Source organism: Pectinophora gossypiella, unplaced genomic scaffold (assembly GCF_024362695.1).
Source record: "Pectinophora gossypiella unplaced genomic scaffold, ilPecGoss1.1 Pgos_40, whole genome shotgun sequence".
NCBI classification, from domain to species: domain Eukaryota; kingdom Metazoa; phylum Arthropoda; class Insecta; order Lepidoptera; family Gelechiidae; genus Pectinophora; species Pectinophora gossypiella.
The window spans coordinates 340,911-368,284 of NW_026063250.1; the positions used below are offsets into that span (position 1 = coordinate 340,911).

The 27,374-nt window shown below is 35.3% G+C and overlaps 2 long non-coding RNA genes across 3 annotated transcripts; one reads left to right on the forward strand and one right to left on the reverse strand.

The window, feature by feature from the left end:
• Positions 1 to 265: 265 nt before the first annotated feature.
• Positions 266 to 1,148, reverse strand: LOC126381207 (uncharacterized). The gene is made up of 3 exons (XR_007568713.1): positions 936 to 1,148; positions 634 to 863; positions 266 to 413 (listed from the first exon to the last, which is right to left on the reverse strand). It is a non-coding gene; the product is annotated as an uncharacterized LOC126381207 (long non-coding RNA).
• A 7,953-nt stretch (positions 1,149 to 9,101) lies between these two features.
• Positions 9,102 to 25,870, forward strand: LOC126381212 (uncharacterized). 2 transcript variants are annotated; one of them, XR_007568720.1, is made up of 9 exons: positions 9,102 to 9,247; positions 9,520 to 9,610; positions 13,066 to 13,098; positions 24,570 to 24,697; positions 24,786 to 24,923; positions 25,008 to 25,142; positions 25,231 to 25,357; positions 25,459 to 25,592; positions 25,709 to 25,870. It is a non-coding gene; the product is annotated as an uncharacterized LOC126381212 (long non-coding RNA). The 2 variants fall into 2 exon arrangements; XR_007568719.1 differs by lacking the exons at positions 9,102 to 9,247; positions 9,520 to 9,610; positions 13,066 to 13,098 and having other exon boundaries at positions 24,252 to 24,697.
• Positions 25,871 to 27,374: the final 1,504 nt, after the last annotated feature.

Below are 27,374 nucleotides of genomic sequence, written 5' to 3' on the forward strand. Positions count from 1 at the left end.
TATTGGATATTTTTTTTTATATAGTTGTGTTGAGTGATGTAACATTGAGGGGGGGTGTTATGGTAGCAATGTCACATCACTGGTGTTGGTCGTGTGTGACGCATCCCTATTATTTTAAGAAAAAGACTATAGTGTCTATGTTTGTCTACGGCCTCTCTCTCTGACATGCAATGGCGTAGGGTGTGTTGCGTTAATAAATTTACTCTTTTCTTTACTAAAGTATTTTCTATTTTCTTCCTCTGACCCATAACCCCGAACAATAACACCCCATTGTTTTTGCGTCGGGGGTTAATAAATAGAACTATATACATTGCAACAACACACCTAACACAGCTTTTATGTTCACTAGATATTAATGCTTTTGAGGTGAGCTCATCGTGCAAACAACACATACATGGGCAACCATCAGGCATCTGAAAGCAAACATGAATGTTTTTAATAGTATATTGCACAATATGCCCGATTGTATCAATATTATTTAATGTGTAGGAATGGAATTGAAACATTGCCAACAATAAATTAAAATTAGAACAATGTTTTAATAATTATTAAGGATTGCCTTATAACAATTATGATTGAAACACATATTTTTTTTATGTACAACATAAATTAAAATACTTAATACTTTAATACCTATCTCGGAGATTGTTTTTCTATATAATAGCACTCTTCACTTCTTTCCATAAGCCCGTGGCCTGTGATTTTATCTTCGTGAGTGCCTTTCCAAAGATATTCCACAACTTATACAGACATAATTGTTTCCAACTGTACGACTGGAACATTCTTCAGGAAACTTGTTATTGTTGCTTGCATCTCTTAGTATGATTATGAGTTAGTATGACAAAGTCGATCAGCATTAACACCTATAAATAAATAAGTATTATAATAACAGTGTCATATATAATAACAGTGTCATTTGTTTGTATGTTACTTACATTGCAATTTATCAACGAACATTATCCACAAACTTTTTATCATATCGGCTCTATCCAAAACACACAATGGCTCTGGAAGTTTTTACAGTAGAATGTCGACGCTCTCGCACTACTCGATGAACTTGTAAGCTACAAATTCTAACAAAGTAGGTAGCAGAAATTATCAAGAGAACTTCTCGGCAACGAGACCATAAGACCATGTTTAGTTTTTTTTGTTATTTTGTCCATAGGACAGGCAAAGGAAACATAACCCATACAGCCAAATACTATATTAGGTACATTAAATTCGTTAAAAATTGGTTAAAAACAATAAACGTATTTTCATATTTTCAAATCGGTAGGCAATGGAATCCACAGGTTACACACAAATGTATTGGTGCTAATTCCGGTATACACCATCTAATTTTATTTTAAGTTATATCTGTCATTTTCTTATCCGTCGAAAAGGAAAGGGACGGGTAATCGACAAGCATAAAATTTATGGAACACACATCAATTTTAAGCACAAATCAAAAACAACCCTATAAAAATTTTGCATTGACTAATAACCCGACAGAATTAAGTTGACAGCACACGTCAAACGGTTTGCATACCAGGAAGATACCTTTTTGATTCGCCCGCGTCATTCATTCATTTACTCATTCTTCCTTAAATTAAGAGCTGAAAATTATCCGTCCCTTTCCTTTTTGGCGGATAAGAAAATGACAGGTATAACTTAAAGTAAAATTAGGAGGTGTCTGCAGGAATCGGGGCCATTATGTCATAATTATAGCCTCATCTTTTTTTCTTTTTGGAAATTTTTGGCCTGGTTACATAGACCTTTAGGTTTGTGATACGAATTAACTCTTTACTCTAGCCATAGAGGCAGCCAATCAGCTCGCGACACCAAACACTTCAGGACCCCGATACCGACCCCGCCATCATGGTCGACGATTTCCCTCATTCAGCGCTTATCGCTATCGACCCACTAGGGTCGATTAATTCTTTCAAATATTTTTCCTCTCAGACGACGCCCTGAGCCGAGGTTCGCGCCCAACTGTGCACCCTCAGGCCTGTTGTCTTAAACGTTGTATCGGGTGAGAGCCTTCAGCGCTCCCCATTTGTCCGGCCAAGTAGTTAATGCCATCTGCGGCAAATCTACAATAAGTAACGTCAAAAAAAAAAGATACGAATTAACTCAAAAAAGTCCGCATAAAGGGCTATGAACCTTTCTGGCATATCTCAGTGGCGCCACCTAGCGGATTTTTTAAAACTGCGGCGCACGATGAAACCTGTGCAAATCGATAGGGGACACTTGTCTGAACAAAAAAGCTTTAATGGACCTATGCTCTAAAGTGTCACGTTTTCAAGATATCTAGCTTGAAAGTTACGAAAAGTGTCGTATGGATAAATCGATTTTACTCTTTATCTATATACAATCGTAATATCGTGACAAAGTGATTGATTATACATGAAACATTATTTAATATACAACATATTTATCTTATTGAAAAAATTAAATTTTTATCTATATACAATCGTAATATCGTGACAAAGTGATTGATTATACATGAAACATTATTTAATATACAACATATTTATCTTATTGAAAAAATTAAATTAATAAATACTTGCAATAACATTAATGGTTTCTGTCTTTGCTACATTATATAGGAAGTACATAGGTACTTAACTGTACACACCTTATCTAAGGTTACTAATTGCAAACTGAGTTTATCAGTTTGTGTTATGTATGATATAGGCGTCATTTACTCCTTAACTTGATTTTACAGAATCAGAATCAGAATCATTTATTCAACGTAATTATCATGGATAAACTTGTTGAAGGTCAATGTAACATTTTTGAATTTACGTCATTTCGCAAGGTGTTATGGCTGAGGAGAAGAAATGACAAGAAACTGCAACAGCAACACATCTTTTAAATCAATGAGGGTACATTACAAGTTATTTAATAACTAGAGGAACACATTCAATACCAGACATTTTTATCATTTAGGTAATCATTAATCTTATAATAGGCTTTTTTACATAAAGTAAGCTTCACGTGAGCTTTAAATTTGTTCTCTGACAAATTTAAAATATTATCTGGTATTTTATTGTAAAAACGTATACATAACCCCAAAAAAGATGAATTTAATTTACTTAATCTAGAATTTTGAACAACAATTTTATTTTTATTCCTTGTATTGTAAGTATGCCTTTCACAGTTTCTCGGAAGGAGAGATACATTTTTACGCACATACATAATGTTTTCATAAATATATTGACTTGCGACCGTCAGTATATTTATTTCTTTAAACAGCTCCCTTAAAGAGTCCCGACAACGCAGATTATAAATAGCGCGAACTGCCCTTTTTTGAATAATGAAAATAGTTTCTACATCAGCGGCTCGACCCCACAATAAAATACCGTAAGACATTATGCTGTGGAAGTAGCTGAAGTAGACAAGTCTAGCAGTGGGTACATCTGTGAGTTGTCGGATTCTTCTGACGGCATATGCTGCTGAACTTAGCTTGCCCGCTAGTGATACAATATGTGGGCCCCATTGAAGTTTTGAATCTACAGTAATTCCTAAGAAAACGGTGTGTTCAACAAAATCTAGTTTCTCGTCGTTAATTTTAATGTTATTATTTACTTTCTTTACGTTTGGTAGAACAAATTTAATACACTTCGTTTTCTTAGCATTTAGAACTAGGTTATTTACTGTAAACCAGCTTAGAACCTGCGACACAGCGCTGTTTGCTTCGTCAAGTTCCTCTAACTTTCTATCGATTTTAAATATAAGAGAAGTATCATCCGCGAACAGTACAATGTCAGCTTGGTTCTGTACTACATAAGGTAAATCATTTATGTACACTAAAAAAAGGAACGGCCCCAAAATGGATCCTTGAGGAACTCCCATTTGAACATGAGAGCCCGAAGAAGTCGTACTATTGATTTGTACCTTTTGTATCCTATCACCTAGATATGAATTTAACAAACTGAGAGCTCCATTATTTAATCCATAGTGCCTCAATTTCAAAAGCAAGGTCTCGTGATCCACGCAGTCGAATGCCTTAGACAAGTCACAGAATACTCCTACGGCATTCTGCGACTTCTCCCAAGCATCGAAAATGTGTCGAACAAATGTGACACTCGCGTCTGTTGTAGACCGACCCTTAGTAAAACCAAACTGCTGGCTGTGAAGTAAGTTATTTAAATTAAAATGACATAGCAGTTGGTCGAGAATAATTTTCTCGAAAATTTTACTAAGTACTGGTAGAATAGAAACCGGTCTATAATTCGTGGGGTCTGATTTTGTGCCCGATTTAAAAAGAGGTATAACTTTACTGATTTTCATTAAATTTGGAAAAGTGCTATTTTCAACACTCATATTAAAAATGTAAGCTAGATATGGTGCTAAGATATCAATAACAGAGCTCATCAATTTGACAGACAATCCCCATAAATCTTTCGAGGTTTTAAGTTTCAGCTGTTTGAATACTTTAACAATACTACTCGGATCAACGCGTTTAAAATCAAATAATTCAGTGCAAGCAGTAACATTACTTTTCAACAATATATCAGCTTGAACAGGAGAGGACCTGAGAGATTCTGTAGTTTTTACAGGGATGTTCGTAAAGAATTTATCAAAAACTTCAGCTACATCTTTATCTTGTTTAACTAACCCAGTGCTCGATTCTATATTATATTCTAATTCACGCGGTTTCGAAGCCTTTGTTTCGCTATTTATTACTTGCCAAACTGCCTTTATTTTATTATCCGCGGTCTTTATTTTACTACTAATATGCATCTGTTTGGCTGTATAACACACTCTTCGAAATATTTTAGAATAATTTTTGACGTAGCTTTTAAAACTATCAGTGTGTGTATACGTTTTTTCCTCATTTAAAGAATAAAGAGTATTTCTACTTTTGCGAATGCCTACGGTAGCCCAGTCACTAAACTTGAATGATTGACTGTTGGTAACTACCTTTTGAGGAAAATTATGTTCAAATTCTTTATGGATAATAGTAAAGAAATCCCTGTAAAAATCGTCAGGATTGTCTGTATCAAAGTTTGGACAAGGTAAGTTACTTATAAGACTATTTCGATATTTCTCTATCCGAGTATCAGTGATGGGTCGTGTACGAAATTTAATTTTCTGAACATTTTTAAGTACTGGAAAACTGACCAGCTGCCCACTGTGATCTGACTTAAAACAGTTAAGGATACTGTTGTCTTGAAAGTCACAATTGCAAAAAACGTTATCTAAACATGAGGCAGTTGTTTCTGTAATTCTAGTTGGCTCCATAAATATATTAACAAGGTTAAAAGATGTAAACAAACTTAGAAATCTAGTTGTAATTGAATCTACTTCATATAAATCAACGTTAAAATCTCCACACACTATAATGGCTTTATTACTTTTAGATATGACCTTCAGTACATTTTCCATCACTGATTCAAAAACTGTGAAGTTAGCACTGTATGGGGGTCTGTATACGGCTACAACAATATGTTTCTCTGTTTCTATACATGAAATCTCCATAGTGCCCTCTATCGAAAGTCCAGTAATATCTTTGCGTTCTTTATATTTTAAACTATTTCTGATAAAAATAAGGGAGCCACCACGTAATTTGATCTTTCGACAGAAAGCGCTAGCGAAATGATAATTTTTAAAACCGAATAACAATTCATAATCCTTCAACCAATGCTCTGTAATACATAAAATGTCAATAAAAAATGTCTCTAAAAATAATTCTACGTCTAATTCTTTGCCAGAGAAGCCTTGAATATTTTGATATGATATTTGGATTTTTTTGTAACAGTAGAGAGTAATCAGTTCATATTAATGCAAGCACAACGGTAAGGCTGTTTTTTCATCTGACATGTGCTACGTTGCTAGGTTTAATATCCACCAATCAGATAATTGGGTCCGATCAGAAGATCGGCACAATGAACCCGATTGTAGGGTATGCTACGTAGCATCTAGCATGTTACTGGTGGAAACGCAGTCTAAATGTGACGTACTTACCTACTTCATTATTGATGGAACAGTATTCTTATCGTTTCCAGCTAACTACGCAATACCGAATATGCCACATTTAAAAGAGGAAGTGAGGATTGCTTGTGCCCTAATAAATGCCTTCGGAAAACGGGTGACAGATCACCCACTCGTAAATGAAATAATCAACGATATATACCTTAAGCACGACGCCCCAAACTATCTGTGCGAGTTTGTAATACAAAACAATTTAAATCAACGCAGAGCCGCTTTCCAAGCTATAAACTCAAGTGAAGGCTTTCAACAGTTTCCCATCTTATCATATGAGGATCTGTTGATAATGTCTCTGGGGCCGTATCAAGTGACGCAGGCAAGAAGCTACTATGGCGAACATCTAAAAGAAACGGAACGTTTTTCATTGAAGTGTATGAAGATTTTGAAGTTGACTATAATTTAAATCAATACAACATAGTAGTTTGTGATTCTTGGCTGACAAGAGCTAAAATACTCTCGAGGCACCAGAGCAGCAGAATTTGTTTTGTATATATCTTGCTAATTAATAGTTTGAAAAACAGAAATAAACTTGTCGGTCACTATTGCAACTGTATAGTTGGAAAACGGACACTCGGGTGCTGTGCTCATGTCATGTGCATAGTTTGGTATATGGGATGGGCTCGGCACCAAGAAATTCAACCCCCTGCTGCCTTTTTAGATCAAGTTATTATTTCTGATGAAGAAGAAGATTGATTATTCAAGAAGACTGATATTCATTATCCTAATAGGTACGAATTTGTATAAAAAAAGGCTATTTGTTATAAGTATATACACTGTATGTATTCAATAACAATTAGTATTGATTTCATTTTTAAGCAAAATATAAATAACTATATGACTACTTTTACGATGTTTTATTTCATACTTTTATAAGTATGAATACTTTTAGAAGTATGTTTTTATAAACACAACTAAGAAAATCGATGAATAATTGAACAATGTGTTCATGTAATATGATTGTTATGAACTAAACAGCTTAAGGTCCCGTTGAATTGAAGGCACACACCCCATTGGTGTGTCTATACGAACTAGGTATGTTCCATACACTGCTGTAAAGTGGTCCTAAAAGCGAATTTTCACACCCCACCTGCTTTCACTGTGATTAGACATTTAAGCTGCCTTTCATTGAATAAACATAAAAACTCAAAAAGTGTGAAATTGTTAGACAATCATAGCAAATAACTTTGAGTGTGATTACCACGAGAATAAGTCATGAGCTGTACATCTCACGACTCGTTTCTGGATTTCTTTTAAGTTACACATAAAAGTAAGTTATAGATATTTATTTTATCTATTTTCTATTTATTTATTTTTCAATAAAGTAAATATGTGGTATATTAAACACTAATATTCCATGCATAATCACTTAGTCACTGTATTCCAATTGCATATAAAAGTAAAATCGATTTGTTCATACAACACTTTTCGGAACTTTCAAGCTAAATATCTTGAAAACGTGACGCTTTAGAGCATAGGTTCATTAAAGCTTTTTTGTGCAGAAAAGTGCCCCCTATCGATATGCACAGGTTTCATCGTGCGCCGCAGTTTTAAAAAATCCGCTAGGTGGCGCCACCAGGCTATGCCAGCCTCCATAGTGAAATGTTCAATGCCCTTTTCGAGTTATGAAGCGGCTTCTTGGGACGTGAAGTGAAAATAGATAGTACCACTTTGTTTCATAGAGATAGGAAATTCTATGTCTATGCTTTGTTTATTGAATGTTTATTTATATTTTATATTTATATATTTTTCCGATATGATAACACTTAAATGAATATTTTTCGATTACTTCTTCATTTTGTATTAAATGTATTAAGCAACTTTCCCGCCAAAAACACACGGAAAAATGAATGAAAATACTCAATCTTTGTTGCTTATTTAAAAAAGTAAAATGGTACTGAAGTGACAAAAAGCAATTAGATTTTATATTGCTTATTTATTAATTCTATTGACATGTATGCGACCAAGTGAAGTAAATAAGTACCTCAATATTTTTCGATATTGGCTGTTTGATTCTGCTTTGCCAAAATTTCTTTGTTAGCAGTGCTGCCAGATTAGGCGATTTTTCGCCATTTAGGCTACTTCGAAGGGTGTCGGGGGACTAAAAATTTTAAATGGCGACCGGTCGCCAATTAGGCTACTTTGGAAAAAAAATGGCTATGTTAGGCTATTTTCACCTACGCTGAAATAATCGCATCGCACACGAAGACATTTGACATATCAAAAATGTTTTTAGCGGGAAATTTACCTTACATCAATGTATTGTATGATTAGAGAAAGGCTTTTGTAATTATTATTTTCTGTAACTCTGGTTCATAAATATATTGTCAATGGATACCGTATCGGGTATTAATTCTTCTCTCTCTGTTATTCCTGTTTATTTTTCTCTAAGGCTTGACCTTTAGCATTGCAGGATTGGCTACTTGACAACTAAGTAGTCAAATGAGATACCTTTTCCGAACTTTCAAACCGAACGTTTTCTTTGGAGTTTCTTTGGAAATGGAAATACAAACTGTAACGTCATTAATAAAAGCGGTCAAACTTAGTAGGTACTCATGAATAAAAATCGATAATAAGTCAAAAATTAAATGAGATTAATTTTTGATCGTCTTAGACTGGCGTTTATTTGTAGATTAGAATTTACAATTTATCTTTAACCAAGTAAAGTACCCAATTTCTATTAAAAAAAAAAGAAACATCAGGCTATATTTGATATCTGAATCAGATACGTGTAAAAATGATATTGCTTCTCTTTATTTTGATCAGAATAATAATGGATAGAAGATGTGGTGTGCCTGGGTGTAATAATAACAACAAGGGTCATTATTTATACATAAAAACAAAGATAAAAGAAACATTATGTCTGTTATTCATGAAATTAGAAGGTAACCGAAGGGAAATCTGTACAGCGCCATCCGTATTCATATTGGGGAAGGGGGTTGCGTGGAAAGTTCCTCATAATTACGTTGGAGTTTGACAACGCCATCTATATTTTTTTGGGAACGTGACCTGAAAGGTCCTTCATTGAAAAATAAATTGAAAATAATCACAGTTTTAGACCACCTTTATTTTCTTTAGGCGATTTTGGGCTACATCACAAAAAAAACTTAGGCGAATTTAGGCTACTTTACGACAAATTTTCGGCGATTTGGAAGGGCCTGGACATGGCAACACTGTTTGTTAGTCTCATGAAAAAAAAAGTAAATTCGTACCCAAACCGTTGGCGCGAAAAAGTGACAAGCGTTTTTTCACTTGTATTTCAAGATTTCCAAAGGTAAGTCGATTTTGTTATTAATAATTTAACAATTATTTATAAATATTTAGGTATATGATAAGGTTAGTACCTTATCGTAAAAAAGTTAGCCATATAAACATAATTATTACAATTGTAATATCTTTAACTTTCTGTACCGATTTTCTCTTTTTCACATAATGAAAGTGAAAAAAATTAAAGGTAAGTAACCAACCTACCTATTTAAAAGCTATAATTCTTATTTTATTATCTATTAGATAAACACAAATAGTACAGAAGTGGTTTGTTTACAGATGAAGCGTTCAAGCGTCGAAATTCCATCGTGCTCTACAATGCGTCGCCGTCGCGTCGACGACGAGCCTGCTGCAACCTGCATCGGTGCCGGTAAGTATTTAGATTTTAACGAGCTCAATTCCAGTTTACCAAACGATCGAGTGATTTTATGATGATAAAATAGCCGCTTGACATCAGTCATGGAAAATACTTAATAACAGGCATTAGGTACCTACCTACTTAAATCAATTGCATTGTCCCTACTTATGCTGTGTGACTAGAATAGGCGATAATTAATTTTATTAATATTTTTTTAGATTATGTAAGTATGTTGGTAGGTATATGAAATAAGTTAGTTAACCTATGATAAATTTAGATGAGATCATAACACTATAGATAATAATAATACGATTGAATCCTTTTTGAATTATAACAATCTGAGTGTGATAAGTAGGTCTGTAACAAATTACCTATAATACACACAAAAGTTAACCTATGACCATAGTATTATTACTTATTCTATGCTATACTAATACCACTTAATATTCTGTGTGAAAAGTTAAACCTTTCTCTAAAATCGTGAAAAAGCCAACTAAATAAGTAGGTATGTCTGTTTTATGTGTAGAAGAAGTAGCATATTTTATCAAAAATGTCAAGTTACTACAGATAGTTAAATAAAACTATAACCAATCTTATAATAATATTATAAGATATTAACTATCTAACTAAGAATTATAGAAATAAGTAACTAGGTAACAAAATTATTATAAAGTTACCTACTTAATTATATACTAATACAGCTATTTATAATAACAAAATTATATCAAACAAGTTATTAAGTAAGTATATAGATATAGAGATATCGAAGCTTTGAAGTATTTAGTTTATCTGAAAAAAAAAAGTTTGAATGCTATAATAACATTTGTCTACAATAAACTTATTTAAATTACTATCAAAGGGTGTATGTAGGTTTGTTTATATTTTGAATATGGTTAGGAATATGGTTATATATCTTGATGACCATGTGGTGGGGACTGAAGGAAACTAATCTAATTCAACCGACTTCAAAAAAAAGATTATCAATTTGACCCATATGTTGTAATGTGTGTTAAATTTTCCATATATATGCCTGTATGTTTGTCTATGCATTTCGTAGAAACTACAAATCAAATTGCAATGTTTGTTTATTAAGTATCGTCCAACATAGGAAAGAATGCAAGTTTCATCAAAATTAGGCTTAGTAATTTCCAACTTATTGTTGAAAAACAGTTAAAAATTAGGAACCTTGTGTTTCGACTATACTAATAGAGGCTTAGAGCATAAGTAAGTATGGATACCTACTAATGGTTTGAGAGTAAATTAAAGAAAATTGGAAAACGGTCAAGGGTGTGTCGGACACTACATACATTAAACAAATTATAAAACATTTTATAATATTTCAGTGTTTTGGTAATGATGGTCACTGGGGTATTATTAGGGACACTCGAGTTTATACAAATAAAAAGTAATTTCAAAATTTAGATTCTAATGTATTCAACTAAATATTATTTCTTACTTTTTATTTGACAGATTTTGAAGTCCGTTTTATTTTTGAAATTACTTTTTGTGACAGCTATAAAGTAATAAGCAAAATAAAGTAACAACTTTATAATTATTTTGTTTATTACTTTACAGCTATCTAAAGATATGGAAAACGCCGAATACAATGAGTGTCTAAAAAATACCATACCTCCACAACCCTGATACAGTAAAAATATAATGTAGGTAGGTATATATACTATGTTATACGATATTTTATGTGTATATGTACCTAAAGTTCCGTCCATAGAAAAGGTTAGTAAAGGAAAAATCTGTGTATGTAAGTATGTATACGTATCATACGTAGATACACGTCTAACGCATAAGTACGAGCGAGACAGACCATTCTAACGTAGTATTATTCTTTATTTGATGCCTATAGCTTAAGTGAAGTTCAACTCGATCGTCTTATATCTAGATACTTGAATTTCGCCATCAGAATTTTCTTTTACTAACCTTTTCTGCGGACGGAACCTTCGGTGCGCGAGTCCAAATCGCACTTGCCTGGTTTTTTTTAAATTTTTGACAAATATACACCTACTTCACGTGTATTAGTCTGAAATAATCTCACACTATGATGCAACAAGATCAAAAGAAGAACAAAAACTGGTATTACGTTTTCCTGTTATTTTATATTAAATTTTCGAAATATTCCGTCTATAGAGTGCTGCATTGCGTACATACATAATATCTCGCCTATTTTCCATTGGGGTAGGCCGAGAACAGACTGTATAATCCTTTATTTAAGTAAAGTGCAGTGTAATAAATCGACATGTCTTCTAAATATTTTATAACGAGGGTTTGCGTTGCGTTACATCAATTGAGTTGAATGTTTGTATACCCGTACGTCACCCTCTCGATGTCATTGGTCTTAGTCATTTTGTTAGGTAGGTACCTGAATTAAATATTTATGTTATAATGATGTAATTAATTGCTTAATATTTTATTAAAACTGTCAAAAGGTTACTAATGAGAACGTTGAGGAGTATATGTGGGATAACTTTGAATCATAACATAGTGTGTTAAGGGACTGTTGTAAAAGAAAATGTAGTGAAGAGAATTGTCAAAAGGACCCTTAGATAGGTTGGACAAGGCCAAGATTTATTATACGGATGTAAGTGGTAAAATCCGAAGTGGATGGCCTAGGTGGTACATACCTCGATTAATTTCAGGATGTTTAAAGAAAAGCCACGGTCAAGAGTACTGGGAACCGGCGAGCATGCATAAATGAGTGTACTTTGATAAGAGTGGTAGAAGCGAAAGTGATGTGTCAGGATCGTGGTAAGTGGAATTGCGTGGCCGATCCCAACGGAAAATAGGCGTAATCTTAAGTATGTGTTTTTTCGAGAAAGTTGCTTAGCCATTTTCTATATTGTAAAGTCGGCGCCTCGTATTTTTTTCACTTCAGCCACAGCTACGATGGCAATTTGTCGACTTAATTCATCGACCTTTGATGTTCAACCACAATGTGTGCTCTACATGACCGTAGCGACTGAAATGATTATCGGCGGCGTCTTTGTGCGGCACGAGCTGGCGGCACTGTGTGAAAGTGCTTAAACGAATGCCATTTTAACTACTTATTAAAAAAATACCTACCTAGGTTTATTGATCCGATTGAAATTTTATATGTATGCGTAGTTTTTTTTTATATTAGGTAGGTAACTTAATTCTCATATAATAATTATTGCATTCCCTATAATAATATAGGTGAATAATTGTTTCATTAAAAAATAGATTGTTGGAGAATGATAATATTAATAATTGATATTTTAATTTAAGTACTTATGTAGGGTAAACTGCCTAATTATTAGAACCTTAAATGATTGGTACGGTCTAATCATTTTTCGGCACCGAATATATCAAAATGCAAGGAATATATCAAAATGTTCTTATTTTTTTTTTCTTAATAGTCAGTAGGTGTGTCAATAATAGGGTGTATTACCTTATCTATTAAATAAATTAATATCTAAAATTTACTGAATCCTTAGGTCTAACACACCAAGGCTCCGATATGTATGAAGGTAATAATTCGCAATGTACGGTTATCTCAGCATGCGCTTCAATTTATTCTGTGTTCCATAATCGCGCATCTTTCACTACTGCCGAAATTGATAAAATTTTAAAAATGGGGGATACACTTTACATGCAGTTAAAATATCTACTTCAGAGGGGTGTCAGTTATTTTATGCCAGATGAATTACCCAATGAGCTTCGCGTCGGGGATAACGTCGCACGTATAGTTAGTATGGAGGACAACTGGATCATTTCTAATACGTATCCTACAACTCCCGCGAATAAAGACATAGGTTTATTAACGTTAAAGAATATACTGGACAATAGAGTGTTTTTTAATACTAATGACTATACTGTCGATTCGCAATTCGCGTATAATGTGAACAATTCAAATCACAACGACAGTACCGATAGCATATTGTTTATGGGTCAGGGTTATACTTTTAGTTTTTGGCGGTTTAATGGTGAATATTATTTCTTTAACAGCCATGCAGTTAACAGCAACAACATTAATATAGGAACGGGTAAGCCAGAGGATGGTCCTTACGTAGCACGTTTATTTAAATGTAATTCAACCGAAGCGCTAGCCAAACTTTTGCTCGCGAATGAAGTTTACGACGGATCCGAATACTCATTAACTCGATTAAGAGTATTAAATGACGACCTTATATGGCAAAACGAAACGCAGGTTAGTTCCGAAACGTCACAATCCATTTTAGTAGATTTAATATCATCACCATTACTGAATGAGAATCAAACTTTAGATTCGATTTTGATGAACTATCAATCAACCCTGGCCCCGCTTAAAACCTCTGTGCAAAATTTTGATATTAGTAAATTGGAAGTTGATTCATATCCGGTAGATGTATATGACACTACAAGTGATATAAAACTGACAATTTTAAAACCAGTTGTCCTATTAGAAAGAATCAGTAATCAAGACGAAAGCCAATGCGTTAAAAATAAAGGTGGCCGACCCAAAAAACAGAAACGCGGACCGAAACCAAGTAAAGAAAACGCGCATCGCGAAGCTGTCAGGAAATACACAACGAAAAACCCCGCTGTTAATCGCAAGGCAGTTCAACAGTATAGCGAACGCAATCCAGATATTCACCGCGAGGCCGTTCAACGGTACAACGAACGTAATCCAGACATTAACCGCGAGGCCGTTCAACGTTATAACGAGAACAACCCAGACGTTCATCGCGCGGCCGTTCAACGTTATAACGAGAACAACCCAGACGTTCATCGCGCGGCCGTTCAACGTTATAACGAGAACAACCCAGACGTTCATCGCGCGGCCGTTCAACGTTATTACGAGCTCCACCCCGAAATTAACAAAAAAGCAGCACAAAGATATACAGAAAATAGTCGTAACATAGAAACACCGCTGAGATATTCAAAAAATTTAATAGGTGAAAAACAGGGGCATGAACTCGGTACTATTCGATTATATAATTTAAAAAATACGTCGCTTCTGTCTGAGCTAACATATAGATGTCCAAGATGTAATGCTCCATTGTTCGAAGAAGAGAAATCTCGTCGGCAATGGTGTTGTCATTCAGGAGAATATAACGTTCAGAATTTTCTCCCATTAAACGAAGAATTTTATACAAATCCTGCTTTTATAAATAGACCACGCGCTTACAATAATATTTTTGCATTTTCGGCATTAGGTGTTTCCCACGGTTACCATCATCCAGAAGGTATATCTTTTCTAAAAATTCAAGGACGTATTTACCACCGTATCTTTGATTTGTCTTACAATGAAAGTCCTAATAATATTAATTTTTACATAAATGACAGTAGCGAGAGAGAGAGTTTAGCTGGCGAATTAAATTTAGATAAGACGGTAGTTCGAATGATTACAGGGTTCATGCACACAGTTAATCCATACATAAAATGTTTTAAAAGGTTAAGTTTAGAGGTATCATCAGAAGCTTTCTTGAAGTTTGAAAAAACTACTCGTGCGACTCACGGTAACATCCTCGGAGATCAACCTATTGGTCAAGAAATTGCCGCAATTATTAGTACAGACCGCGAAGAATTTACTCGACGCTGTATTGTAGTTAAAAAGATAGCAGACGGTAGGCCTCGAACAATAGATATAATGGATTCCTTATATGAGACTTTCCAGTATCCTCTCTTATATCCTCATGGAAATACGGGTTGGCATCCTGATATGAGAGGAAATAACGGCAATAAGCTTAATCAGGTTAAATATGTCCGTTGTTTACTTTTATCAGAATCGCGATTTAGCATATTTGGTCGTTTATCTGAAGAGTGGTTAGTCGATATGTTTTGTAGAGTTTTAGAAGAACGCTTGCGGTTTTTGAAAAATAGCCAAACAAAACAACAAAACAGGCTAAGAGTAGCTCCACTCCAAGAATTAATTAATGACGAGTTTATTTTAGGAGAAGGTGGAGTAGAACCTGGTAAAATTTATTTACCTAGCTCATTCACAGGGGGTCCACGATACATGAAAAAGAAATACCTGGATGCTATAGCAATGGTAAACAGGTTAGGTCCACCATCATATTTTTTAACTTTAACTTGTAACCCCAACTGGCCTGAAATAAAAAATTCAACATTATCAGGTCGATCAAAAGACCCCCTTACATGTGCTCGAGTTTTCAACTTAAAACTCGGAGAGTTATTAAAAGATTTAAAATCGGGTAAATGGTTCGGAAAAATTGTTTATATAATGCATGTTATAGAGTTCCAAAAAAGAGGACTACCACACGCGCATATTGCTTTTAGAGTGGAAGGTGGTGGACCAGTAGAAAGTCTGGATATTGATAAGTTTGTTCGAGCTACCATACCCGATCCAGCACAAACTTTATTATACAAAGTTGTCATGGATCACATGATACACGGTCCATGCGGCCCTCCTTACCGAACTAATTTGCCGTGTTGGAATAGTGAGAAAAAAAACTGTTTAAAATATTTTCCAAAAAAAGAAACACCAGTCACCTTCAGTGACGATAGAGGTTTTATACATTTACGTCGCAATAGTAAAAATCAGGCGATTATTAAATATCGCGGCAGAGACGTAATAGTTAATGATTTGTGGGTCGTTCCTTATAATCCTGCTCTTCTCCTAAAATATGATGCTCACATAAATTTAGAAGTGTCCACACAGCGTGCTATAATTAAGTATTTATTTAAATATATGACAAAAGGACCTGATGAAGCCCGTATTGCCGTTGTTGATGAAGAACATCGTGAGGATGAAATCGAACAATATGTCACTAAGCGATATATTAGTTCTAGCGAAGCAGCGTGGCGTGTTCTCGAATTTGATATTGTAGCTAGGAACCCTACGGTAAAAATGTTAACAGTACATTTGCCCGATCAAAATTCGGTATTTTTTAAGCCTGGCCACGCGAACGAGGCAGTTAATAATGCAGGTTCAGATCTTTTAGACTATTTCAGTAGGCCTTTAACTGAGGAGTTTGATCGGGTATCCTACTTAGACTTTTTTGAAAATTATAACATTCATGCGAAAGATCCATGTTTAAAGACAGTTCAGGCGGTGCAAATGCAAAACGGCAAATTTCTTACGCGGAGAATGCGGGGTGAGCTCGTCGCGCGTCTATTTTGGGTCGCGCCGAACAGAGGTGAACAGTTCTTTTTAAGACTTCTTTTAAGTGTTTACCCTTGTCGTAGTTTCGCGGATTTACTTCAAATTGGAGGTCCAAATTGCACAACTTTTCAAGAAGCTGCCAAATTCGTAGGACTTGCGGACGACTCAGTCGAATATGAACGGGCTATGGAAGAAGCTTCCACTTTTTTAACCGGACCACGACTTCGTAGCTTTTTTGTAACGTTGGCTGTTACTGGTGCCTCAGTGGCGTCACTGTGGAACACGTATAAACGTCAATTGGCCGAAGATTTCCTTTACAGGGTGCCAGATGACGAAGAAAACGCGTTTAACATGTGCCTCATTCAAATAGATAGAATGCTACGTAGACACGGAACTTCTTTAGTAGAACAAGGTTTGCCAGAAGTAATTTACAGGTCAACGGAATTGGATAGGGAACGCACTGAATATGATTTAGATAGTTTGAAATCATACGTAGAAGAGTGGTTGCCACAGTTATCCCCCGATCAACGTGCCGTATTCGATTACGTGGAAAAGCTTTGCGTAGATAGTGTTTACCGAGAATCCAACAACTGTGCGATTTTTATCGATGGCCCCGCCGGCACCGGAAAAACGCTTTTATTGAAGGTCATAACTGCATATATCCGCGGTAACCTTAAAGGTATAGTTTTAACCTGTGCATCGTCTGCAATTGCTGCTCAGAATTACACAAACGGAATGACGGCTCATTCCTTGTTTAGATTTCCTTTACATCTATTAGATGATAGCGGATACTGGAACATCTCAAATGGTACTCAAAGAGCTGAATTGATTTACAATTCTAATCTCATTGTGTATGATGAAGCGCCTTTTTTTTTTTTTTTTTTTTGACGTGACTTATTGTAGATTTGCCGCAGATGGCATTAACTACTTGGCCGGACAAATGGGGAGCGCTGAAGGCTCTCACCCGGTACAACGTTTAAGACAACAGGCCTGAGGGTGCCCAGTTGGGCGCGAACCTCGGCTCAGGGCGTCGTCTGAGAGGAAGAATATTTGAAAGAATTAATTGACCCTAGTGGGTCGATAGCGATAAGCGCTGAATGAGGGAAATCGTCGACCACGCCGGCGGGGTCGGTATCGGGGTCCTGAAGTGTTTGGTGTCGCGAGCTGATTGGCTGCCTCTATGGCTAGAGTAATCGGGTCGTCGGGATCGTATATTACGTCCTTCGGACGCCGATACTTTTCAGTACCGTCCCTAAGCGGGATGTATTCGGAAGCCGCAACTACCAGGGGATTTGGGTGGTGCGGAGCAGAATCGAAAAAACGTTTGGAAGCTAATTTGAGCCATTGGGCAATGGTTGGCAGACCTAGGTCAATGTGCAGATTTTCATTGCGAAGGAACCACGGAGCTCCCGTGGCTTTCCGCATGAAACGATTTTGTATTACCTGTAGACGGTGGATTTGAGAGGGACTCGCATGAGCGAAAACTACCCCTGCATAGGTCATGATCGGACGGAATGATGAAGCGCCGATGGCTCATAAATACCTTATAAATTTATTAAATAGATCATTGCAGGATTTGATGAGGTCAGACAAAATTTTTGGTTCTAAAATAATTATTTTTGCAGGAGATTTTCGTCAAATTCCTCCTGTAGTCCCAGAAGCACGAACGAATTTTGATATTTTAAACGCGTCACTAAAAACTTCTCCTATTTGGAAACAATTGAAAAAATTTAGTTTGGTAACTTCACAGAGATGTAAGGATGACGCACAGTATGCAGAATTTCTTTTAAAACTGGGTTCAAATTTATTACCTACTCTAAGGTTAGAAACAAATAATAATGATTTGCAATTAGTTCAACTTGAATCTATTGATTATGTTACTGAATTAGAAGATTTAATTGATTTTGTATTCCCAGAAGTTACTCTTACTGAGCCAGGCGTATGCTCCTTCAGAGCAATTCTATGCACTCGTAACGATGCAGTTAGAGAAATTAATGCCGTTATTTTAGATAAACTACCAGGTGAAGTATTACATTTTTATGCCATAGACAAAATTTTAAGCGACAACGCTGATCAAGTATATTTTAGTCCCGAATTTTTACATACACTTCGACCACAAGGTGTTCCAGATTTCGACTTACAGTTAAAATTAGAATGTGTTTGTGTAATCACGCGTAATCTTAGTTTCGCGGACGGCTTAGTAAATGGCACCAAAGTAATAGTTGTTGAGACATCTCCATATATTATTAAAGTTCGGAAACAAGGTGAACTAGGAGATTATTTGATCCCTCGAATTCTTTTTAAAGCGCCTATAGAACATAACAGCCCTTACGAGATGTGTCGCCGTCAATTCCCATTGCAGGTGTGTTATGCAATGACAATTCACAAGAGCCAGGGTCAAACGATTAGTCGCGTTGGGGTCGATCTTAGATCTGACATGTTTAGTCACGGTCAACTGTATGTAGCTTTAGGTCGCGTTCGCGAAAGACGTGACATAAAAGTACTACTACCCAGGCACCGAATCGAAAATGACCAACCTTTCTCGAATAACGTTATCATATCAGAACTTTTAAGTTTAACGTAACTTGAGTTAGGGTGGCACTTCTTGAAAAGACTGAACAGTTCATCTCTGTTATTAAGCTTATTGGGTTTTTTTAGATCGGTTAAATCATGTGCTGAAATTATCGTATATTGCGAATTATTTATTATTATTTATATTCATTCTATCTTGTTTTTTCTTCTTTTCGTATAATTTAACGATAGAACTGACTTTAACAAGCTTGCACTCGATTTGATGATGGTTACATTGAATTTCAAAGCTAGGTTTACTATTTTATTAGTCACAATCACTGAATTAAAATGTGTGTTAATCAATTGGCAATGTGTACATGCCCTTCCCAGCCGTTAACGCTGTGGAGGCTCATCTTTAGGGGACGAGAGAACGGGCGTGAAGGGAACTGGCAGGATGAACACTTGGCTGCGGGTGCGACCGGTGCATGGGAGTGAAGTGGAGCTGGCTGGAAGATGGAGGCAGGTATCACTCGATTGCTTTAGCTGAGTTCCACTCAGATCAAGTAAGCTGTCATATGGATGAATGTCGCAGGTTGGAATGATCCGGAGTAGAACTGTCGGTGTCGTTCCCATCGTCGTAGGCATTTTCGGTGGATTTTGTAGGTCGATCAACAATGGTTGCGTGAGTTTTAGCTGTCAAGCTGCTATGCCGTACTAGCCGATTCTTGCGATCTGGGATACAAGGGATGGACGTATCCTGTGGAATGATCGTGTCAGTGAAGGTTTGAATGTCGCTTAGGACTGGAAAGGAGGGAGTACGGAAACTGTAATCAGTATTCAGGATCTCGCTGTACATGGACAATGTTTAGTTTAGGTGTATTAAAGTGGTAATTGTTCGAAGTTATTTGAAAAGAATTCTGTTTCAGTGTTTAAGCGCTAAAACTGTTTGTTTTTTGTAAGCAAACGTATGATTTATTGATGTTCATTTTTTACTTTATAACGCTAACGCTTTACAAATAATATTGTTACCAAATTTAAGTGCGTATATAAACAATACATTAATACTAAAATATTTCGATGAAGACACCAATGTTGTTTATTGATACATTTTTCTCTTAAGTGCTACTTTCTCAACTTAAAGCAATAAGTTATGCAGTAATTATACTTCTACGAGTATATTTAAACAAATCATCATTCAAAAGCATTTTACTCAATACCTAACTTACATTAAGTAAAATTTATCTTTGTCATTTTAGTCACTTATTTTTTTATCATTCACTAAGCAGTAAGCAAAATATATTTACTAAAATAATAAAAAAAATACGATATTCATGGTAAGTTGGATTAGCTATTTTATAACACAAACGACTTGATATTTTCATGCATTAATTCAGGAAAATAAATGTATAATGAATAATAAGTTTTTATAACCGATTAAATTTGTATAATGTGTAGTGTATACATTTTAATGTCTTTAACATTTGCAAATTATATTGATTTGTAAAATAAATATAAGTTCCATTAAAATTGTACTAAAGAATTTTTTATACTAGCGTATATTAGTAACTTAAGTTACAATTAAGTAAACAAACAAAAAAATATACGCCTTAAATAATAAATATAAGGAAGAAAGCCTGTTTACCCGGATGCCTGTTTACTCATCATCAAGGAAACTTTAAGAAATAACATTACTACAAATGACTGCTCGAAGAAAGATTCAAAAACTTAAACAAATGCTAAGCTGGAAATCGATTAATGAGTACACATAAACGCTACATAATACAACTCGCGTGTCCTGTAATGGAACGGACAGAATAAAGAATATGTGTTATGGTACGTCGAATCAGTACAGTATAATATTATACATTAGCATTCAATGGTGTATGAATCGTCATCGTCATTGTGTCAGCAAAGACGCGTCATCAATTGCACAGATTTGTGGCTACAAATATATAAATGAAAAGTGTTATTTAGAACATTATTTATTGTGTTGTGGAATAAAATAGGTCAATAATTACCTGTATCCGGCAGTGACGAACAATTTTTTCATTCATAAACATGGGTAAATACGACGACTGTCAGATGGGCTAAACATGAAAAAAGTCCTTAAACCAAATCCCATTGTTTCGCTATTGTGTTTGAAAACCTAAGCCGCAGGAGGATATTAAGTACGACCATGCTTTACCTTTAATGGTGTATGTAAAAATAATTAAGCCTAAAATCAACAATGAATGTTCTATACCATTCTAAGCAAATTCAAAAACAAATTTGATCATGTCAATTTCTGGCCTCCCACAAGCGGGTCTCACCAGTATTGACAGAAGAATGATCACTCATCGATACAAAAACATACATAAAGTAATTAATACATGTATACAGGCTAAATAAAGTGAAATTGCTAGAAAATACCTACTACTTGGAAAAACAATAATTGGAGAAGAAAGCACTACCTAACAACGTGAAACTTTGATATTCAAATTTTCAAATCAAATATGGCTAAAACAAAAAAAATTACTTAAAAATTGAAAGGTAAAAGAAAACACCTTTAGTTAAAAAAATAGAAATCGAGTCATATTTTATATATTCTGGTAAAATTGTTTAGTTTTAAATGTTACCAAATACACCAAATGTTATTAGAAATGAAAGTAACTGCATATAGTTTAATTCATATGTGTTCAGTCAACACATATGAATTAAACTACCTACGTTTTATTTTTTAAGTCTACATTCGTTATTTATTTACTTATAATGACGCAAATAACAAACAACTATGCTTGTTATTAATTTGCATACACCTACAGTAAATCCAACTTACCATGAATATAACAATGATAATATAATATAAATAGTAAGTGCAGAATAAAAACTTAGGGATTACATGGTTTTATGTTTTCCAGTGGATCTGGTTAGAGCTATGTCACGCTAAATGGTGTTCTTTGCATTTCTTCTTACAATACTTTTCAATAGAACACTGTTTCGCATGAGACGGTTCCTCAAAAAACATAATATCGTGTATGAGCTAAACAAAAACTAAGGTTTTATATGGTGTTATGTTTTCCAGTGGATCTGGTTAGAGCTATTATGTCACGCTAAATGGTGTTCTTTGCATTTCTTCTTACAATACTTTTCAATAGAACACTGTTTCGCATGAAACGGTTCCTCAAAAAACATAATATCGTGTATGAGCTAAACAAAAACTTAGGTTTTATATGGTTTTATTATGTTTTCCAGTGGATCTGGTTAGAGCTGTCATGCTAAATGGTGTTTTTTGCATTTCTTCTTACAATACTTTTCAATAGAACACTGTTTCGCATGAGACGGTTCCTCAAAAAACATAATATCGTGTATGAGCTAAACTAAAACTTAGGGTTTTACATGGTTTTATGTTTTCCAGTGGATCTGGTTAGAGCTATGTCACGCTAAATGGTGTTCTTTGCATTTCTTCTTACAATACTTTTCAATAGAACACTGTTTCGCATGAGACGGTTCCTCAAAAAACATAATATCGTGTATGAGCTAAACAAAAACTAAGGTTTTATATGGTGTTATGTTTTCCAGTGGATCTGGTTAGAGCTATGTCACGCTAAATGGTGTTCTTTGCATTTCTTCTTACAATACTTTTCAATAGAACACTGTTTCGCATGAAACGGTTCCTCAAAAAACATAATATCGTGTATGAGCTAAACAAAAACTTAGGTTTTATATGGTTTTATTATGTTTTCCAGTGGATCTGGTTAGAGCTATGTCATGCTAAATGGTGTTTTTTGCATTTCTTCTTACAATACTTTTCAATAGAACACTGTTTCGCATGAGACGGTTCCTCAAAAAACATAATATCGTGTATGAGCTAAACTAAAACTTAGGGTTTTACATGGTTTTATGTTTTCCAGTGGATCTGGTTAGAGCTATGTCACGCTAAATGGTGTTCTTTGCATTTCTTCTTACAATACTTTTCAATAGAACACTGTTTCGCATGAGACGGTTCCTCAAAAAACATAATATCGTGTATGAGCTAAACAAAAACTTAGGTTTTATATGGTTTTATTATGTTTTCCAGTGGATCTGGTTAGAGCTGTCATGCTAAATAGCATTCTTGTCATTTCTTCTTTCCATCCTTTATATTATATTAAATAATATTTCATATGGTATTATTTCGTTCTTTAATTTAATGTGTTTTTAATGCTTCTGAATGTGATTTTGTATTAAATACTTAACTTATTAGCATTCATCAGTATCCAAGAATTCATCATACCACTGCTAATCAATAAACAAACAACGGTCTTAGCGTTTAAATACCGAAAAAACACCTGCCTGTTCATTTATTACTTGTTTCATTAAACAGGAATTTGCATATCGATCGTTTTCAATTAACTTCGAACAGTTACAACTACACGTAAACTGAGCATGTAGTCTATCTACAGCAAGATCGTGACCGCTGACTGCAGCTCTCCTTCTCCCTCCATTTCACTCCCAATCGACATTTTCACCTTTGCTGATATGATTACTCCACAGGATACCTCCATCCCCTGCATACCTGGTCGCTAGATTCGGCTGGCACGTCATATCGGTTTGACAGCCAACTCACGTAACTATTGTTGATCGATCCACAGTCCACTGAAGTGCCTACGATGAAGGGAACAACATGGACAGTTCTACTCTGAATTACTCCAACCCATGCGATGTTCATCCATGCGACAACCCACCTGATCTGAGTGGAACTTAACTGAAGCAAGAGAGTGATGCCTAATTCCATCTGCCAACTAGCTCCACTTCTCTCCCGTGCACCAGTCGCACCCACACCGACGTGTTCATCTTGCCAGTTTTCCTCACACCCATCCACTTGTCTCTTGAAGATTGGCGTCCACAACACCAACGGTTGGTTAGGTCATGCAAGCATTGTTACAATTGATAAAAACACATATTTTCATATAGTGAATGTGATAACCTGTACTAATAATTTGGTCAACTTAGCGATGATAACTCAATGTAAGTATTAACAAACTCGGTACGTGTTTGTTATTGTCAATAATATCTTTAAATTATACAACTCGCTTATGTTTGACAATTACTGAGTAATTGCTTTGCTTATTGCATGCTAATTGCTGAAAATTGCTTTTTATTTTAAATTCCTTAGCTAAAAATTGCTTTTTCTTTCACATTTCTCTGCTTATTGAATGACTATTGCTAACTCATTAGATAGAACCTACTTCTCATATAAGTAGGTGGATGCGGCCTCGATTAGCGGGGGAACCACATGAAAAAAAGCGAGCTACTGGGTGTACCTCCTGGGTAGTTTGGAAATCACCTAATATATATATGTATATATTTATAAATAAAAGTTAATATAATTATATAAATTAACATTATTATTTTTTTTAACAGGAAATGCACAATGCTAAAAACTGCGTAGGAGATTTTAATACAATAGTACTACCAAGCCTGATGTTGGCCGCTATTTCAATGAATGCAGCAGTGTGACAGCTAGCAATCAAAAGTAACAAGATATCGAGGTACGTTAAATGACGATCACGACCACTTTGGCAAAAACGTATCGCTATAGACTAAGGAAAAAAATATATATATATATTTTATTTACAGGAAATGCAGATGGCAATAAACTGTGTAGGAGTTCATGATTGCAATAGAATAAAATCGACCAAGCCTGAAGTCAGCAGCCCCTTCAATGAATGCAGCAGTGTGACAGCCAACAATCAAAAGTTACAAGAAGATATCGAGGTACGTTTTATGACGACCACGACTATTTTAGCAAAAACGTATCGCTATCGACTAAGGAAAATAAATTATATATTTTATTTACAGGAAATGCAGAAGGCAAAAAACTGCATAGGAGATCATTAATACAATAGTATTATATAAACCAAGCCTGATGTTGGCCGCTCATTCAAAGAATGCAGCAGTGTGACAGCCAGCAATCAAAAGTAACAAGATGTCGAGGTACGTTACATGACGATCACGACCACTTTGGCATAAACGTATCGCTATAGACTAAGGAAAAAAAATGTAATATATATTTTATTCACAGAAAATGCAGAGTGTAATAAACTGTGTAGGAGATTATGATTGCAATAGAATAAAATCGACCAAGCCTGAAGTCCTTCAATGCACGCAGCAGTGTGACAGCCAGCAATCAAAAGTTACAAGATATCGAGGTACGTTACATGACGACCACGACTATTTTGGCAAAGACGTATCGCTATCGACCAAGGAAAAGAAATTATTATATAATATTTAATATATATTTTATTTATAGGAAATGCAGAAGGCAAAGAACTGCGTAGGAGATTATTAATACAATAGTATTATATCAACCAAGCCTGATGTCGGTAGCTTCTTCAATGAATGCAGCAGTGTGACAGCCAGCAATCAATAGTGACAAGAATTTAGGTACGTTACATGACGACCACGACCACTTTGGCAAAAACGTATCGCTATCGACTAAGAAAAGGATATTATATCTATACGTTATTATAAATAAATTAATATTATTTTATTTTTAACAGGAAATACAGAAGGCAAAGAAGCAGATGTCATCAAAGAAGATCTTTGTTCCTGCAATGTTTCCGCAGACGATACATCCAACAGAGCGAAGTGGAAGGAAAAGACTCGGAAAAAAGACCCCACCACCATATGGGAACAATGCAAGGGAGAGAGAGAGAATATAATGTTATATTTTTATTGTTTGATAACATAAAATAAACCAACAATATCCTACACATTTTTTTTATTTCTTTTTGTGTCTGTCTTAATAGTTATTACAAATCTGTGATGCGAAACAAACTATACGAAAACGTCAATCCACATACAACGCCCGCGACCATCTAGTTATTAATTATTATATTATTATTATATTATATTATATATAGCTACAAACCCATGTATTGACTGACTGACTCACTCACTGACAGAGTTGTTCTCCCAGAAGGAGTGTCGGGGGGTAAAAATGGTGTATGGGGGGTGTGATCAAGATCTTCCGATGAGTATGGGAAAACTTCCAGATCTTGGAAAACTGCTCCGCATCAGGGAGACACCCTACGGCCTGGCAAAACTATCGCACCTGGATCGATTCTTTTTTCACAAAACCTATTTAATTCTTAGTCAAATCCTATGGCCGGTGAAAAAAAATCAAAATGGCGAAAAAACAAGATGGCCGCCATACAAAATTTTGTTTTTTCAGAAAATGCATCGGGAGTAAAAACTGTGTATGGAGATGTAATCGGAACGTCTTGTGGAGTATGAAAACACTTCTCTATCTTCAAAATCTGCTCCGCATCAGGGAGACACCCTACGGCCTGGCAAAACTATAAAACCTGGAGCAATTTTTCTTTCGCGAAACATATTTAAATCTTGGTCAAATTTTATCGCCGGTGAAAAAAAAACAAAATGGCGGAAAAACAAGATGGCCGCCATACATATTTTTCGTTTTTCCTGAAAATGCCTCGGGGGTAAAAACTGTGTATGGGGATATCATCGGAACGTCGACTTCAATATAGAATAACTTCTAGATCTTTGAAATCTGCTCCGCATCAGAGAGACACCCTACGGCCTAGCGAAACTATCGCACCTAGGACTTTTTTGTTTTCACGATACCTATTTAAATCCTGGTCAAATTTTGTCGCCGGTGAAAAAAAAACAAAATGGCGGAAAAACAAGATGGCCGCCATACAAAATTTTCGTTTTTCTCGAAAATGCCTCGGGGTGAATATGATGTAAGAGGGATGAGATCAAAATGTCATATTGAGTATGGAAATACTTCCCGACCTTCAAAAACTGCTCCGCATCAGGGCGGCACCCTACGGCCTGGGAAAACTATCGTACCTGGAACGATTCTTTTTTCACCAAACCTAATAAAATCTTCGTCAAATTTTATCGCCGGTGAAAAAAAAACAAAATGGCGGAAAAACAAAATGGCCGCCATACAAAATTTTGTTTTTCCAGAAAATGTCTCGGAGGTAAAATTTATGTATAGGGGTGTGATCGGAACGTCATCTTGGATAACAGCTCCGCATCAGGGAGACACCCTACGGCCTGGCAAAACTATAGCACCTAGAACTTTTTTGATTTCACGAGACCTATTCAAGTCTTGGTCAAATTCTATCGCGGTAAAAAAATGGCGGGAAAACAAGACACGCGAGCAGCTTGCTGCGAGCGAACCACGCGACATCTAGT